Source organism: Phocoena phocoena, chromosome X, assembly GCF_963924675.1.
Source record: "Phocoena phocoena chromosome X, mPhoPho1.1, whole genome shotgun sequence".
In the NCBI taxonomy this organism is placed as follows: domain Eukaryota; kingdom Metazoa; phylum Chordata; class Mammalia; order Artiodactyla; family Phocoenidae; genus Phocoena; species Phocoena phocoena.
In genome coordinates, this window is record NC_089240.1 from 12,090,924 (window position 1) to 12,110,428 (window position 19,505).

Below are 19,505 nucleotides of genomic sequence, written 5' to 3' on the forward strand. Positions count from 1 at the left end.
TGTTATTTTAGCATTAGAGTTAACAGGTTTGGAGGCCCAAGATCACAGAGGAAAAGAGAATGCCTGAATTTCTATTTCTTGTCAGTTTCAGGGGGGACAAAAAGCCTCAAGATAATCTCATCTTATTTTAGGCGCCCAACTAATTTCAAGAAGTTTCATCAAAAGCCAAAAAAAAAAAATGTGTTCTCCTGGGGAATGTTTCTTGTTCTGCTTATGAAAACAAAAACAGCAAGCGTCCACACAGGTGTTGGGAAATACAGAGAGATGAAAATCAGAGTAAAGACGTTGCCTGCCATGGTGGCCTTCTGCAAGAGGAGCCGATAGCTTCAAAACCAAGAAAACTTAACACTTGCCAAAAAGAATGAGGCTGAATAAAGGAGGAGGGGAAGAAACCCTACAAGAGCCACCAACAAAAAAGGAGGGCTGTCCCTTGCTGTTCTTTCTCTCTCTTTTTAAATGGGGCTTTGAGAGAATTATGTCTATCTTTTTGTTGTTGTTCCAAAATAATTTACTAATTTATTTCTAGAATAACTTGTTGAATACCTCAGATAAATGCAGGTCTTATGCTAGATGTGGAAATACAGAGGCAAATAAGAATTGGGCTCTGTCCTCAAGCTGATCGGTCCAGTTTGGGTGGATACAGGTAACCAAACAATACAGTACACTGTGATACTTCCTACTTGTGGAAGATTGAGTTCTTTGCCCCTAATTCTTCACTCAGCTGCAGCCACATTAAACATCCACATCCTTCTCAGATCTTCTTAAAGGGCGAGTTACTTCTCTGATCCCTTGACTTTGAGTTTGGCTAAGTGATTTGCTTTGGACAGTAGGATGTGAGTGGACATGGTACAATCAGAGGCGTGAAGTGCACTTGCTCTTGTCCTCTTTTAGTATGGTGCAGTGCCATGAGAAGTACGTACCCCACATAGATACTGCCTCTTCATTCTGGGCCCCTGAATGGGACACGTTGAGTTCACCACATGCCCTGGGTAGCCTCTGGACCACAGAAGAAGAGGCACGCCAAACAGAACTGTATTCAACCTGGAGTCTGGAACCTGAAATCTAGATCCTAGAGCCCAGACCCTGGAGCCTGGATACCAGCCTAGCTCCATATAGATGCACTCAAACCACAGACCTGTGAGCACCAGGATAAATGACTGTTGCTTAAAGTCACTGAGTTTGGGGATTGTTTGTTATGAAGCATTATTGTGGTAAGAGCTGACTGATACACTGTTATAGAAGCTGGGGATAGGGGATCCCACTAGGTGGAAGAAGGGAAAACTAATGCTCAATACTTAGAGGGTCAAAGAGGTAGGTGAGAAACAAAAACAAAAAGAAGGCCAAAAATAGAACAGAAAAAAAATAGAACAGAAAATAAGTAATTTTCCCATGGCAATGCCTTTCATTTTTAATGAGCAGAAGATGTCTTCCAAGTGCCAGGTCACCCTGGGCACTGCTGATGTGGAAGTCAAGATGTAGTCATGACTTCCGCCCCAGGGCCTCTCAGTGCGACCTCCTTCCTTCCACCTCTGCTCTGGCTCCCGAAGGCCTTTTGCAGAAATGAACGTATCTATGAAACAGAAACAGACTCACAGACATAGAGAACAGACTGGTGGTTGCCAAGGGGGAGGAGGGCAGGTTGGATTGGGAGCTTGGGGTTAGCAGATGCAAACCATTATGTCAATATACAGAATGGATAAACAATAAGGTCCTACTCTATAGCACAGGGAACAATATTCAATATCCTGTGATAAACCATAATGGAAAAGAATCACTTTGCTGTACAGCAGAAATTAACATGACATTGTAAATCAACTACACTCCAGTAAAAAAAAAAATTCTTCCCAGGTAATAATTCTGAAATACCTTCTTCAAACCCACATTGCAAATACATTGAAAAATAAGTAAAGATGGCCATACTAAGGTTGGCGTGCAAATATGAAGATGGGAGACTACGTGTATATTAAAGTAAATCTGTGTGCTGGGATTCCTGAAATATTTTTCTGTCCTAAGAGTTGAGTCTTTTTAAGCTCAAATTATCGTTTGTGTGTATGTTTGATGCCTTGGGATGACCAGCTTTTATCACTTGAGAGTAAGGTAGAGATTAAGAAAGTCTCCTCTATGACCCCCTCCCCAAAACACACACACACACAGGAGTTGGACAAGAAGTTGCAAAGAGAGTACTGGAAAAACTCAGCCTGATCAGCCTGAAGATTTTTTGGTGGTTGTTGCGATTTCCGCTCTACTCAGTGCCTTCCAAGCCCTGCACCAGAGGTCTGAATGCTTAACAAGTTTATCACACTCTGAAAGAGGTGTCAAGCCTTGCCCTTTCTTATCAAGCCGTCCAGCTCAGGTTCAGAAAGATGCATAGTTACAGGTGAGTGGAGAAAAGGTCATTTTGGCAAGGGTTTTAATCAAATATGCCACACCAACCACCTAGAGTCAAGTTGATTCCTGCGGGTGGATTACACAACCTTTTCTTTAGTCCTTTCCATTCCTCTTTTTTTTTTTTTTTTTTTTCCGATAACCTCTTTGGAGCTCCAGCTGAGACCTTCAAGATGAGCCTTCACTATTTAATCTAGCCTCTGACCACAACCGATTATCAACAGGCAGAAAAATAGAAGCATCAGAACTGACTCGACCTGAATTGACTATATCTCTGGGAGGAAAGGTACTTTGGTTTTGGGTTTTGTCTTGTAAGAAAAATCAAACTTGGAAACGAAAAGCTGTTCTCAGCTGTGAAGGCAGCCCGAGGAAAGTTCAGGAGACTAGCCAAACTCGTATACAATTTAATATAAAGGGTGACTCCTTTCTGCCCTTTCTCACTTGCGTTCTTTGCTTCTGAATGAAAGCGCCTCTATTATGAGAGGTGAGGCCAGACCCCTAGGGTTTAAATAACCGAAAGTTGCTTGTGTGACCTCAGACAACCGTCTCTGCAGTATCTTCATTTGCTGTGGAGCCCACGGAGCCTGGTTTCAGTGTAAGCAAATAAAGCCCAGTATGTAGCGAGCACAGTTGGATGGGCAGAGTCTTGCATCACTGCAGGACGACGGCGCTCAGACCACGAAGAGGGAGATTCGTCCTTTAGCAAGGTCTCTCTCTGCCCCCTCGGCACCAGTCCGCATCCCTCCAAGTGCCCCCCAGCAGCCCCCTCCAGGAAGCGAGATCCCGAAGCTCCCTCCTGTTTCTGCTCTCAGGGATTTCTCTCCATTTTATTTTTAACCCAGATCTATAAAATGTATCCTTAACTGAAATGCACCAGGGGCTCTCTCCCTCACTACCTTCTTATTCTGCATTTTCTCCCACTTCCAATCCACAAATTTTCATATTTTGTAATAACCTATAAGGGAAAAGAAACTGAATACACACACACACGTACGTATAACTGAATCACTTTGCTATATAACTGAAACTAACACGTTGTACATCAACTATACTTCAATTTTAAAAAATAAGATACTTAAAAACAAAAAATAACCCATCACCCTGGGAGTGGCGAGGAGGTGTTGTAGACCCACAGATCCAAAGCCTCGCTCTAAATCTCACTGCGCCACCTAGTGGCCATGTGGTCCTTGGCAACTCACCTTCGGAATTGCAATTTTCCGTTGAAATACTGGGAGAACAAATGTTGCCTAAGAGGATTATTTGAGGATAAAGTGAAATAATACATGTGGAATTGTTTTGTAAATTGTCGATTATTAATTTGTGATAACTAGTAAATCTCCTTTTTATTGCCAGTTTGGTTTGGGGCTTCTCTGACCTGAAAATGTAAACATCTCAAACACTGCTTCTAATTGACATTCTCTAATCTGCAGCCACTTCCACCCACCCTTTCCACCTTCCCCAGCTAACCAGGGCTTAGCTCAGACCAAGATTCTAGAACAGAGCAAAGTCCCTAAATGGTAAAGACAAATCAGCAAATTGACTAACATTAGGAAGTGGGAACAATCACCTGCTACCACTGCACTTAGCAGTAAATCCAAAGAAAAGGTCTATTTAAAGGATTCGAGACAAGGATCCGGGAGCCAAAACAACCAACTGAAACAACGGGCATGGGAAATATAGTTTCAAACAGAGCCGTGTGGTGTGTGTAAGACCAACCCCGAAGACCCTGTTTTCTTAAGGACATCAGACTGGAAATTTATTTAGACTCCGAATGTTCTGTGAAAGTAAGAAAAGAAATGAATTTCTATTGAGGAAGGAATACAATTCTGTAATTTTGTTCTGAATATGTTTTCTACCCTGAGATTCCTTACCCAGCAGGGAAATAGATTCCTGCACTTTGAACAGCTGGCTGAGAGTCTGATGGAAAATTTATATAAAGCTGGGGCTCTGAGGAGACCTCAGGGAGAAAGTTATATCCCCAAGCCTGTAGTTTTATCAATTTTTATCTCTTGTCTGGTGGTTATGGATGCAACCAGCCATGAATACAAAAAGGCTTCTGTGTGGAGGTGCTGCTGGCACTTTCTCATAGAACAATTTTCTTTCTAAAAAATGGCTGACTGGTCTTCCCTGGTGGAGCAGTGGTTAAGAATCCGCCTGCCAATGCAGGGGACACGGGTTCGAGCCCTGGTCCGCGAAGATCGCACATACCGCGGAGCAACTAAGCCTGTGCGCCACAACTGCTGAGCCTGTGCTCTAAAGCCCGCGAGCCACAACTACTGAGCCCGCGTGCCGCAACTACTGAAGCACACGCGCCTAGAGCCTGTGCTCCACAACAAGAGAAGCCACCGCAACGAGAAGCCCGCGCACTGCAACGAAGAGTAGCCCCCGCTCATCGAAACCAGAGAAAGCCTGTGCACGGCAACAAAGACCCGACATAGCCAAAAATAAATACAATATAAAAGAAAAAGAAAAAAAAATGGCTGATTACTCACAAAGTTAGAACGTATCTGGTCATGGCCCTAGCCATTTGAGTCAACGGGGTATGCTTCTGAAAGTCTCTCCATGTCACTTATGCAGTGATGCTCCTGGTTTGGCACACAATTGATTTGACCAAGTGAAGAGAACTGTTTTTAAGGACACCAACAGCACTGTCTGTTCCCATAGCCATGCAAAACGTGTCCCTGGTCTTGGTGCCTCCAGGGGAATGCAGCTGTACGTATTTTTAAATCACCTAGGAACTTCCTTACACGTGGGCTCCCAATCTATAAACCAGAAACACGTGGTTTCTGGTTTATAGATTGGGAACATGGTAATTAAAGGTTTTTGTTTTTGTTTTCTTAATCAGGGGATCATAGCAAATTATTTGCAAGGGAATTGAACAGTCTGTCTTTCTTGAAGTAGAAATGTTTTCAGATAAAAATACTATTATGGTCTATTTGGGTAAAAATCCCATTTTCCTTCTCTCTAACCAAGATATCTCATTTGGAGTTCTAGCAGTAATTTTAGTTTCTAAGCCCCACCACCACCAAAAATGTAAGCTGATAGACTCTCAACATCTCAAAAATATGAATTTATTCACTTTCAAGCACCCACATCCTATGCTAACCTAACTTGGGGTGATTTCAAAGTATCTCTCTTGAATTTACGTACGTAGAAAAGCACAAAATCAAGAGCAGCACGAAGATCAACTGGAAAAGAACAAAATCACCCAGTGTTGTGCAATTTCTCTTGATGATGATATCGGGCTAAGTTATACCTAAATCAAGTAGAGATGAGAAACGTCAGCTATCCCATCAATCTGCTCTCCTCCTTTACACAGTAAAGTGTGCCCTTGGGCCAACCAGGAATTTATTCAATAGGTGATATGTGCCTGGCCCTGAAGAGGAAAAAAACAGTGTCTTCTCAAGAAATGTATAGCCAAGCAGACAGCCTTAATTGGACTTCATCTGTAAAGTGGAGATAATATAACCTGCTTTAAAGATAACATAGGAAGATAAAATTAAACAATATGAAATGTAACCAAATGAAATAACATGAATAAAGAAAATAATGTGACATATAAAACTAATGTGAAATCTTGTAAATTCTTCAGCTTAACAAGCTTAATACTTAACAGTGTTGGGTATCACTCCTGCCTCTGGGTGACGTTATGAAGAAACCTGGCTGGTGTTCCGGAATGGATTACAGATGGCGAGGTTAGGAGGTTGTTCTCTGTAAGGAGAATCTCCACTTGGCTTGTTTCTGCGAAGCTGTGATGACTGTATTAGGACAAGTCAGTGGCTTAACATTATATACACTGAAGTAAATTCCAGCTAGATGTAAAGGATTAAATGTAAAACAAACTGACAAACAGACCCCAAAGAAATTGGGAGAAGACTAGAAGAAAACCTAGGGATATATTTTTATACTCTTGGGGTGGGGGAAGCATTTCTAAACGTGACATAAACTCCAGGAGGAAATATCTGAATAAGGATAAATTTGCCTTTATAAAAATGTAACACTTCCACATCTCCAAAAATTATTAATGTTAAAAGACAAACAACAAACTAGGAAAAAAATATTTGTAACATGTATGAGACAAAGTTCTTTCAAATCAAGAAGATAATCAACTCAACAGAAAAGTTATCAAGGACATGAACAGACAGTGCACAAAAGAAAAAAAGACCAATAACATTTGAAAAGATGGTTAAGCTATGACTGATGAAGGGTGAATATTCAACAAACAGTTCATACAACTCAACATCAAAAAAAAAACAATTAAAAATGGGCAGAAGAACTGAATAAACATTTTTCTAAAGAGGACATACAAATGGCCAACAGGCACATGAAAAGATGCTCAACACTGCTAATCATCAAGAAATGCAAATCAAAACTACAACGAGACATCACCTCACACCTGTCAAAATGGCTACCATCAAAGAGAACACAAATAACAAATGATGGCGAGGGTGTGGAGAAAAGGGAACCCTCCTGCACTGTTGGTGGGAATGTAAATTGGTGCAGCCAATGTGGAAAACAGTACAGAGGTTTCTCAAAAACCTAAAAATAGAACTACCTTATGACCTAGCAATTCCACTCTTGGGTATATATCCCAGAAAAACAAAAACACTAATTCGAAAAGATACATGCACCCCCATGTCCCTAGCAGGATTGTTTACAATTACCAAGATATGGAAGCAACCTAAGTGTCTATCAACAGATGAATGGATAGAGAAGATGTGGTACATAGATACAACAGAATACTACTCAGCCATGAAAAAGAATGAAATTTTGCCACTTGCAGCAACATGGATGGACTTGGAGGGCATTATGCTAAGTGAAATAAGTCACACAGAGAAAGACAAATACTGTATGATACCACTTATATGTGGAATCTAGAAAAACAACAAACTAGTGAATAAAACAAAAAAGAGGCATAGTCACAGATATAGAGAATGAACTAGTGGTTACCAGTCGGGGGAGGGGCAATATAGGGGTAGGGGATTAAGAGGTACAAACTATTAGGTATAAAATAAGCTACAAGGATATATTGTACAACACGGGGACTATAGCAAATATTTTATAATAACTATAAATGGAGTATAACCTTTAAAAATTGTGAATCACCATATTGTACACCTGTAACTTATATAACATTATACATCAACTATACTTCAATGAAAACATTTTAAAAAGAAAAGCTGATTAAGCACATTAACAATTACTAAATTTGAAATAACAATAAGGAAGTAGAATGCCATATATCAAAAAGCCATAAATAGCTTAAAGAGGTAGATAATGCCCCCTGGCAGTTGAACAGTGTTTGGGAAACCACACACCTTCACATATTCTTGAAGAAACGTAAATTCATCTAGCCTTTAGTAGTTCAAGATGGCAACATATATAACCCCTTGGTGGCATAGTCTTTGACCACGAAATGATCCTTCTAGGTACTTATCCTAAAGTAATATTTGGAATAATGCACAGAGAGATTCTTGAATAGTCAATGCTACCATAGTAGATAAAATTGGGAATACTCCAAACGTCCGCCAAGAGAATTTGTTAAATAAGTTGTGGTACATCTATTTCCAGGCTTTCTCAACCTTGGCATTGTTGACATTTGGGCCAGATCCTTCTTGGTTCGGAGGCCTGTCCTGTGCATTGGAGGGTGTTGAGCAGCATCCCTGGCCTCCACCGATTAGATGCCACTAACATGTTCTGCTCAACTGTGACAAACAAAAATGTCTCCAGACATAGCCAACTGTCCCCTGGGGAGCAAAACTGCCCCCCCACCCCTTATGAACCACTGATTTAATATGACATGGTCTTTAAAAAGAATGTATCAGAGATGCACTTACCGACATGGAAAGACAAGCACGGTATATTGTTAAATTAGATAAGTGATTGTGGAATTATATGTGCTGTGTAATCAGATTTACATAAATAAAAATAATTTTGCATAATTATCTGTACATAATGCTAATATGTCCATAAGAAAAAATCCCGGCAAGTCATTGGTCGACAATGACCATCCTGAACCTCTAATCCTGGACACAGAAGAATGTGTTTAATATGAACGACCTCTCTGATTCTCAGGATCTCTGCACAATGTCATTCAAATGATAAAGGCCTCATGAGGAAGACATTTAAAAAATAACAGAGAATCATTTTGTGAAAATACTCTATCTCTGAAAAGGAGCTAACTTTGGCTTTGAGGCCACTGTTTTTAAGCTTTTGCAAAATAGATTTATAATGATTTCAAGAAGAATTTTCATGAGCGTGAAATTCCTATTTCAGACCCCACCAACTGATACTCAGCTCACCCCTCACCCCTGACCTTTCCCCAATGCCCTAGGCTTCCCTTCTGCTGTATTTACTTGGTATTTCTCTTTGTGGCAATTCATTTATTTTTGCACTGACTTTTTATTTTTTAAAAAAAAACAAAAAGAAAATGTGCCCTTGAAACTTTGGAGAGACAAGTCATTTAAAACGTGAAGTTCTTTACTGGTTTTTTCTTTGGTCCTGCACTGATATCTATCTTAGGGACTATAAAGAAGAATAATTTTCCAGCCTTTCGCTGCTTAAAAATAGGCAATGATGATCAGAGGTCTTGGAATTAAAATGTCTAAAGCTCAGAGAATGATGGAAGTTGGGCAGCAAATATGCATTGTCCTTGCTGAACTTTCTCTAAATGAAAATAGAGAGGTGACCACATTAGCTGTCTAATTCTCTAGGTCTTCAGTGTCAAGTAATAGAGTTTATTTGATTGAGAGATTTCTTTAACAGGAGACCCCATCTGTGACAGAAAGAACAAAATTAACTGTTATGCTTCACTTGTTTTCATTCTCCACAAAACAGCATGTCGCTGAGATCAAACAGATTTCATCCTTTCCTTCTTAGTGCAGCTATATGGCAATCGTCACTGAGGAGAGAAAAGTCTACTTCCTCCTGCAGGCCAGAGAGCCTACAGGAAGTAAGGTACGGAGTGCATCAGATTTGGGATTTTAACACAAATTAGAGAATAGGATTGTATTTAAAGGAGAAATTGGGACTTCCCTGGTGGTCCAGTGGTTAAGGCTCCACGCTTCCACTGCAGGGGGTGCAGGTTTGATCCCTCATCAGGGAACTAAGATCCCGCGAAGCCAAAAAAAAAAGGGGAGGGGGAAGGGGGAAATTGTTCAACAGATATCACACAAACTTCTGGAAATGTCGAATGTAGAAGAGGCATTCCTGGTAATGATGAAAGATTAGGCTATTGAATGGAGGGAGATGAGACAAAAGTTCCAATTACGTTCAAAACAGGAGAGCTATATTCTGCTGAAGTACATGCTCTCTGTACAAGCAATGGGGAATTAATTTCAGACTGCCTTCCTTCAGTAAGCTGTGTTATTTCATACCAGAAGCAATTCAGAATAATTCGAAAGTGAGTTATAAAATAAGTTGCATATAGTAGATTTTTACTAAGAGGAGCCACCTTGAACAATAACCAGCACTAGGGGGTTCATCCTCTGTTCCCCTGACCCTCTGCAGCATTGAACCTCCCTGTGAAGTCTCCTCATCCACCTGGGTGGGCTGCAGGGGTTTTCACCTCCACTTTTTCCATCAATCCAACTCTATTTTTTAAACTTCCACATTCCTCAAAATGTCTGATCTCACGGTAGCACCCACGTCTCTTTCCAGACCTGCCATGAGCTTATCAAAATTCTTGCAATTCTTTTGACATATCCAAGGAACTTTCGAGTGCAGAAGAGGGTAAAGTTTGCCCTCTTGACACAGAAAAAAGAAATTAGTATTTTGCTTAGTGCTCCCTTTCATAGAATAGACAAAGTCAACTGTGCTTTCCTAGTCCCCATAAACCTACGGAGCTCTGGTAAGCATGTCCCATGTAGATTTAAACATTTAGTATTTCCTCCTTTTTTATTTCGTATCCTTTTTGTTTTCTCCTATATGAAAACTTCAAAATCCTCTATAGTACTTTAATTTTGAAGCTCCTTGTGGTAGGAAGAGAAGGTCATCCGTTTAGATTAATAAAAACTGTGTACAACTCTAACGATATTTTTCTATTAATCTTTAGCAAAGCATGAAATTTAATCTCTTCAGTGTGATAAACGTATGGAATTGATGAGCTCTGTCTGTGGGCCACATAACAAGACATAGGCCTCTATAAGCCATTATTCTGTGTGGAGAGCTCCATATTAATTTCTGAATTACTTGGGTTAGTGATAGTTCATTAAGAAACCCTTAACAAATGCAAAGTGCTTACTTTCATGGAGAGATTTAATGGGAACTTAATGGATTTATTCTATCACTTTGCTCCTTTAAAAAATACTCTTTAATTAAATATTACTATTAATAGAACTATTATGCACATTTCAAGGAGTCTCTTCAATTTTTCAGAATTTAATCATTAAGATTTATCAAATCACACGGAAGAAGCAAAGATGAAAACAGTTACATATTTAGATAAGCACCCTTGAATTTAAGACTGATGTTACAAACCAACAGCTGAGATTTTATGAGGGGATATTCCAAATATATTTGTAAATGAAAAACTGATCATCCAAATTTTTCTTTTTTATATACAAGGGGTTACTTATTCATTCATTTATTAAACAAACGTTTTTTAGTACTAATGGTACGTGAGCTACAGTGATTTAAAAAAAAAAGAATTTCAGAATCAAATGAAAGCAGAAACAAACAAATCAGTAACTACACTACAATGTGGTGTGGGCTAAAATAATGGTAAGGACAGTGTGCCAGGGAGCAAAAGGAAACTCACCTGATGTGAATGAGAAGGAAGGAAGAGGTGTTAGAAGGCGCCATTTGAGTTGAGTCTTAAAAGTTGATTTAAACACTAACCGGGCACACAAGATGTGGAAGGATACCGTACGCAAAGAAGATATCCTTCCGCACCTTGAAACTTGGAACACTGTGTGTTTCGAGAGGTCATGGTACACAGCAGGATGCTGTGACAGCTTGAATTAATGTCGTGGCAGTGAGGAAAAAGAGAAGATGAATTAGAGAACTATTTCGGAAAGCTTGACATGCCCTAGGTAACTTATCATATGCAGAATGGGTTGATGGAGAGGGCTGTGGCGTCTGCCAGATTTCTGACTTGGGTGATGGTACGTACAGTGGTGCCATCTACCCATGGAGGGAATGCGGAGTAAGGGCGTCTACGACTATGATGAGCGCCGTCTTGGACAGGCTTTTTAGAGACGCGCATAGGAAATCCAGACGTTCCAAGCAACCAGATACATTTGACACTCTGGGAAGAGATCTGTACCGAAAGCAAAGAGTTGAGATCATTATTACCTGATCAAACTGTCGGGAGAGGTACAACTTTAGCTTTGTTGTTGGCGAAAAAAAAAGTGCTATTTTCAAAACTAGTATCTGGCATCATCACCTGCCGTAAAACATGCAGACCTAGTGTGTAACTGGAGCTTGATCACCTGCACACACCCCTGAATTAGAGCCTCTACTGTTCTGTTGAGGACAGCATTCCTGGAACACGGTGTAGAGAAGAGGATTTAGTTGGGCTTGGTATGATTGGAGAAGAGGAGGGGGAGGGGAGAGAAGGGGGAGGAGGGAGGGGAGGAGGGGGAGGAGGAGGAAGAGGGAGGGGAGGAGGGGGAGGAGGAGGAAGAGGGAGGGGAGGAGGGGGAGGAGGAGGAAGAGAAAAAAGAAGAGAAATAACAATCACGAGGTATTTGGAGATATTGTCAAGCACCTACCCTGTGTCTGGAACTTTATATCCACCTCTAATTTTTTTTTTTTTTTTTTACGCGGGCATCTCACCGCTGTGGCCTCTCCCACTGCAGAGCACAGGCTCCGGACGCGCAGGCTCAGCGGCCACGGCTCACGGGCCCAGCCGCTCCACGGCATGTGGGATCTTCCCGGACCGGGGCACGAACCCACGTCCCCTGCATCGGCAGGCGGACTCTCAACCGCTGCGCCACCAGGGAAGCCCATATCCCCCTTTACTTTAAAGCTCATAACAAACCTAGGAAGTAGGTATTCTTATCAGCACTAAACTTACAGAGATGCTCAGACTCGGGAAAGTTAAGGAACTCACCAAGGTCACATTGCTAAGGAATTAGAAGGCCATGTCTGCCTGGATCTTTCCAACATTTCCACAAGCTTTATCTGTCAAGGAGCTTTGAGTCCCTGATGCTATTCAGAAGAGAGGTGCAAAATCAAGCCTCAGGTAAAGAAACTAGATCAAGTAATATGGAGGTAGTAGTGTCCCTTAACAATAAGGTGGGGTCCTAGCCAGAATCAAGGGGAAGAGACTTGGAAGAAACTCAGTCCTTCGGGTTGGGGCAACACGGAGAAATGTAAGGTGGAAAGATCAAAGACCAAGACAAACAACCCGAGTCCGAAATAGCTTAGAGTTCAGGAGGATCGGGGGAAACGTGAAGCTAATATTAAAGGGGCTGGGGACATCCCTAGTGGTCCAGTGGGTAAGACTCTGCGCTCCCAATGCAAGGGGCCCGGGGTTCGATCCCTGGTCTTGGGCAGGGGGGTCGGGGGAGGGGGGGACTAGATCCCGCACGCATGCCGCAATTAAAAAAAAAAAGATCCCGTGTGCCACATCTAAAACCTGGCGCGGCCTAAATAAATAAATATTTTTTAAAAAATAAAGGGGCTGTAACTTTGGGGAACGTTTGAGTATTTCAGTCTTTTCTCTTAGGATACTGAGGTCTAGACCCAGTTTGCAGTGAAAGCAGTTTCTATGAAGGAAATGCACAAGAAATCTATAGTCATATCTGGAGTATCAGGGAAGCGCTTTAATTCCATTCCCCAGCAGATAGAGGTGAATTTCAGTGCAGAGGATGTAATGAGGTTCCATCTAGTCCAGGCTGGGATTCACATTGTGTTGCGTCTTCTGGGCTACTGGCCCTCCAAACAATGGTATGCCGGAGCCAGCCTGTATCAGCTTGCAAAGAGCTGATTGCACACATCTCTTCCCAACTCCACGTTCCTTGATGTCACATTTGTAGTTTGTAATCATCCATGGTGGCAGCATTTATACCATGGAAACTGGCAAATGCTCTAAATCAGGGCTTCTCTTTTAAAGAGCAAGTTGTTAAACATTTACAGCTGCCTCTAGGTATTAGCACAGATGGGAAAGGATGAGGGGACCTATGAGGAGGTTTTGAGCATCTGGGAGCGGAGATGAGAGCGATCAAGAGGCAAAGAAGATGGTACTATATCCATTCCCCAACCTGACCTGAGCGAGGAGATGTGAACCAAATAGAGGGAGCTCTACACAGCAGGGACACTGGGAAACAAGCAGCCCCATGTGAATCTAAGCTGCGACCTAGAGCAGGGAGGGAGTATTTGTCAAGTGTTTCTGTTTGTTCTGTAGGAGATGCCTTCAAGAGGGCCAGGAGAACCGGAGGAAACTCCATCACTGGGAATACTTCTGACAAAGAGCACCGGTAGTAACGTCAGTGCCTCGGTACATTTCCGAAAAGCTGCAGCCGAAGTCCAGGGTGGGCTGATGCATGAGACTATGTAAGATACTCTTTGTGGAGTCTCGGAACTAAACAAAGTCGACTTTGAGGGAAAGCCCGGAGACACGGTGTTAGCAGGTGGGGCCTACGATCCAGCTATATTTGGGCATTAACCACAATGTCACCTCATTCATACCCCTGTTTGTGAGACTTGGGGGATTTGGGTTCTGGCTATTTTGCCTGCCCCATCTGATTCGGTTCACATTTGTCTGTGTGATAGGCAGACTTCTAAGATGACCCCTGATCATTCCCACATCCTGGTACTCACGGTCCTGCATAACCCCCTCCTGTTAAGTGTGGGCAGGACCTAGTGACATGCTCCTAATTGCCTTCTTAGCTCACACGCTTTCATAAAGCAAGTTGCCAGGTTGGAGAGGTCCACAGTGCAGGGAACTGAGGGCAGCCTCCAGCCAACAACCAGCAGGGAACTGACCCCTCAGTCCAAGAGCCCTTGAGAAACGGAATCTTGACAACCACCAGGTGAGCGAATTGGGAAGTTGATCCTTCCACAGTTGAGCTTGATAGGAGACCATAGCCTTGGTGATACATTTCTCACAGTACTGTAAGAGCCTCAGAGCCGGAGGACCAACACATCTCAGCTACGCCTGAATTTGTACCCCACATAAACTGTGAGATAATGAATGTGTGTTGTTTTAAGCTGCTAAGTTTGGGGATAATGTGCTATGCAGCAGTAGATAACTAGTACAGGTTGGGATAATACGGGCTGGGAGACCACAGATGTTTGTACAATCAGTTTCAGGTGGGCATTAACACTCAATCATAAATCCTACTGCAAAAAAATAAAAATAAAAAGGGTAGTTAAAAGATGGCAGGCCATTAACAAAAATAATACCCAAGGGTGCAAAGGGATACAGTGACAAGCAGATAGACTTTGGAAAGTCAGGTAAATCTATTATAATTTCAAATTCTGGTTGTCAGCATAAGGCAAGGGCAAGCCGTGACAGATCTGGCCAGTAAAGAAACGTGAATCCTTTTTAGATTCAGACAATTTATTACATAGACACTGAAAGGAAGACGAGCCAAAGATGTCAGCTCCCCAAGGTTCTCACTCAGGGAAACACTGAAATAAAAGGGGCTACGTGGCTACGACATCAATGATTGGACATTTTTGTGTCTGTAGACGAGAATTCTTTTGCACTGCTCTCAGTTATCTACAAGTTAGAGTTGTACATTTCTCCCACAGAACCAGAAGCAGATAAAGGGGGAGAGTATAGATCTACACTAAAACACACGTTTCTCAATACATCACTGTTCCAAGTACTGTGAGGGTATTGACTCATTTACGATCGACAGTAACGATGTAAGAATGGTAATACGATGATTAGCGTTTCGTAAAGAAGAAATCCAAGGCAACCTGAGCCATTCAAAGTCACGCAAAGTGAATGGCAGAACCAAACTTTGAAGGGAGTCTATGCTCTTAGCCACCGTGCTCTCCTGCCTCTCTGTGGTAAACCAATTAGTTAGGTTGGACAAAGGTCCCAGGGAAGGAACTATTGAAAAAGCGAAACTCCTGAGGTCAGGAGCTCTGGAGAACAGAGAAAGGATGAAATTTAGAGATCAGGTTGTTCTTCATCTTCCAGAAGCTACAATACTTCTTGTCCTCTAAGAAGGCCAAAAGAAACTAAAAGCAAAACAAAAGGAAGCTTCTGTGAGGGGCAGTGTTCTCTTCCTTGTACGGACAAGAAAACCAAGGCACAGATCAGGCACTGTTCCTGAGATGCTGGCGACTCGAGAATAGTTCAACAAACTACCGAGAAGAACCTCTGTCATACGGTAGCCACGTTCCGTCTTAGGACGACCAAGTGGGCATCCTCAGGGGCACATACCGATAAGCTTCTGGGGCTGGCCTGGAAGCTTAGAGACAGGAAACACTGGAAACCTCCACTTGGCACAGAGTACACCTTCTCTCTCTAAAGCAGTGCTTCTCAACGTGGCAATTCCACTCCCCACCCCAGGGGACTTTTGACAGTGTCTGGGGTTTCGCGGTTATTATAGCTGGAGCAGGGGGTGCTACCGGCATCTAGCGGGTAGGGGTCAAGGATACTGCTCTACATCCTAGCAGGCACAGCACAGCCGCACAACGAAGAACAGCTGGGGAATTCTGCCCTAGAGGAAAGAGTGTGTTGAGCTCTGACCACCCTGAACATCTGCAGGAAAAGGAGAGCATGGAGAGGGAGGGAACACAGTATAAAAGCAAGCATGACCTGCATTATCCTTTGGTGAAATGGGTCCCTTAAAAAGCCAACGAAATGGATCAATGGAGCCCTAAACTGCTTTCTATTTTCAGTTATTGGTTTTATACATCTCCTAGAAAATCATATATCTGGCTCATAGCTGGAGCCGATAACTGAGAATCACGCCCTGAAATTTAGTCTAAGTAACATTTTTCCCATGCCTGCGACATAGTCAAAAATTAGGGTCATCAGGCACCTTGTAAAATGCCTGGCTGTCCATTTTTCTGGTTTCCAAGTAAATACAGAAATACGGAAAACCTGAAGCGCTTCATTTTTCAGCAACAAAATTGATTCACTGAGAGTCCATAAGCATAACCACTTTAACTTAACTGGTGCATTAGTATAATTTGAACTGCATGATGGCAAAGCCAGAAAGCCATTTGGTCATTGACAGATACAAACAAGCCCAAGAAATGTAAAAACAACAGCCTTCCCAGAATAAAACCCAAACATATGGTGGAGAAATAAAATACCCCAACCAACAAAACACCCTTTTGTATCAATATAGAAAAGAGACGGAACACAATTTATTAAAGGGCAAGCACCACCAGATTTACGTGCATGTAAGTGAGCTCAAAAGTATCTGCAAAGCCCAGACAGAATTTTATACAAGTTTCTACAGTGAAGTAGATAGAAGAAAGAATAATTCAATCTTCTCTCATCTTGTTGAGAGATAAATGGATTCACCTTGTGATAGTCTCCTGTACACCTCAGGAGAGAGTTAATTCTGGAGGTGCGTGTATACAATGCCAAGGATCAGAAGCCCGCTGGCGTTCCGTTATAAAATTAAAATGTCAATATCATATGGCATCACTTATATGTGGAATCTTAAAAAAAAGATATAAATGAACTTATTTACAAAACAGAAATAGACTCACAGACATAGAAAACAAACTTATGGCTACCAGAAGGGATGGGGGGGTGATAAATTAGGAGTTTGGGATTAACATATATACATTACTATGTATAAAACAGACCAACAACAAGGACACCTACTGTACAGCACAGGGAACGATATTCCATGTCTTGTAATAACCTGTAAGGGAAAACAGTCTGAAAAAGAATATATAAAAGTTATATATATGTAACTGAATCACTTTGCTGTACACCAGAAGCTAACACAACACTGTAAATTATACTTCAATTAAAAAATGGTTATTAAAAAAATTAAAATGTTAGCCCTCTTATTGGTACTATAATGTTTTCCAGGAAACACTCTAAGGAGAGGAGGGTAGAAAAGCAGCCACCCCTCCTCCATCCAAGAAAATTCAGCATTTTACCCTTATTCATACAGAGAGAAGACAAAGGAATAAGTATTTGTTTAGCTCCAACTAAATACCAGGCCTTTAAAGTACAGTCAACTCTTGTTATTCATGGTAGTTTTGGTCTATACAATCACCTAAACAGTGGATTAGCAAACAACGAACCTCTGCTCCTGGGGAAATACAGGGTTAGGTTCCTGCGAGCCTCCGGTCACAACCAAGAACCTAAACGTCCATCATCGGATGAATGGATAAAGAAGATGTGGCACATATGTACAATGGAATATTACTCAGCCATAAAAAGAAACGAAATTGAGATATTTGTAATGAGGTGGACGGACCTAGAGTCTGTCATACAGAGTGAAGTCAGTCAGAAAGAGAGAGACAGGTACCGTATGCTAACACATATATATGGAATTTTTTTTAAATGTCATGAAGAACCTAGGGGTAAGACAGGAATAAAGACACAGCCCTACTAGAGAATGGACTTGAGGATATGGGGAGGGGGAAGGGTAAGCTGTGACAAAGCGAGAGAGAGACATGGACATATATACACTACCAAACGTAAGGTAGATAGCTAGTGGGAAGCAGCCGCATAGCACGGGGAGATCAGCTCGGTGCTTTGTGACCGCCTGGAGGGGTGGGATAGGGAGGGTGGGAGGGAGGGACACACAAGAGGGAAGAGATATGGGAACATATGTATAACTGATTCACTTTGTTATAAAGCAGAAACTAACACACCATAGTAAAGCAATTATACTCCAATAAAGATGTAAAAAAATATATAAAGAATCAATCAATACGTAAGCTTGTTTTATGTGTGCTTCTGTTTAAAGACACCTTATTGATCATATATCGCTGATTCATTAACACTGAACTCACGGCGAGCAGCAGTGTAACTCAGGCCTGAAGGAAGCGTCTCTAACACACGCATTTTCTCCATAAGGCCCCTCACAGCCCTCTTGCGCTTAGGATCACGGGACAGCACTTCAGCACTATGCCTGGGGGGCGTCTAAAACAGCGAGATCACCAACAGTACAGCTGACCCTTGAACAGCACAAGTTTAAACTGTACAGGTGCACTTACATGTAGATGGTTTTCAAGAGTAAATACTCTAGTACTACCCCATCCTCGGTTGAATCTGCGGATGCAGAACTGCAGATCCAGAGGGCCAACGTTGTTTATATGCAGATTTTCAACAGTGCAGGGGTGGGAACGCCAACCCCCTTATCGTTCAAGGGTCAATTGTACAAAAATGCCAAACCTGTGGCACTAAAGAGACCAAAAAAGGGACAATTTTTTGCCACTCTGCCCATCTCTGTGAATGACTGCGAAAGAGACCTAAGTATTAATTTGGGGTTACAAATACGTTTCAGCAAGTGGGCATATTCACGAATACAGAACTACGCAGAGTGCGGATCGACTGTGTATTACCCTGTTTAAATCGGACTACGACCTTGCAAAGTAAGCATTGTAATCTCTATTTTACATAAAAAGAGCAGGTTCAGAAAGGCTAAGTAACTTGTCCAAGATTGCAAACTAAGAAGTGGTCAATCTGTCGTGAACAATTCTTGGGTTTCCATTTGCCCCGTGCTAAGACTTGAAGTCCACCGAAGGTCATCCAACATCAGTAGTCAAGCAAAGCAGAAAAGACCAGTGGACTTCAAAGTCAAGACACATTCAGGAGCTGTCCTTCAGCTCCTATTAAGGCTCCTTCTGAAGTAATGCAGTCAAACTCACCCGAAAGTTACCACCTTTGCGTGCCCTTACCTACCCAAAGGAGCAGGTACGTGGGTGCTGCCTTTCTGGAAAAAGAGTGAGAGGACACCTAAATAGGAACATTGAGGCCCTGCCGGAAAAGAACTACTTCACAAAAACTGTAAATGCGGGGTCAGAAACTACTCCTCCTTAGCCAAACCTCCCAGGCACCAATGTGGTGACTCTGAAGCTTTCACTGTTATTAGATCAGCTGGCAGAAAGGTGAGTAGTGTTCTCTCACTTAACGCTTCCCTTAACTCATACAAGTGGGTCAACTCTCAGCCTGACAATGGCATATTTACCTAGTCTGACTTTTCTGAAACTTCCACTGAGGGTCTCTGATGTCC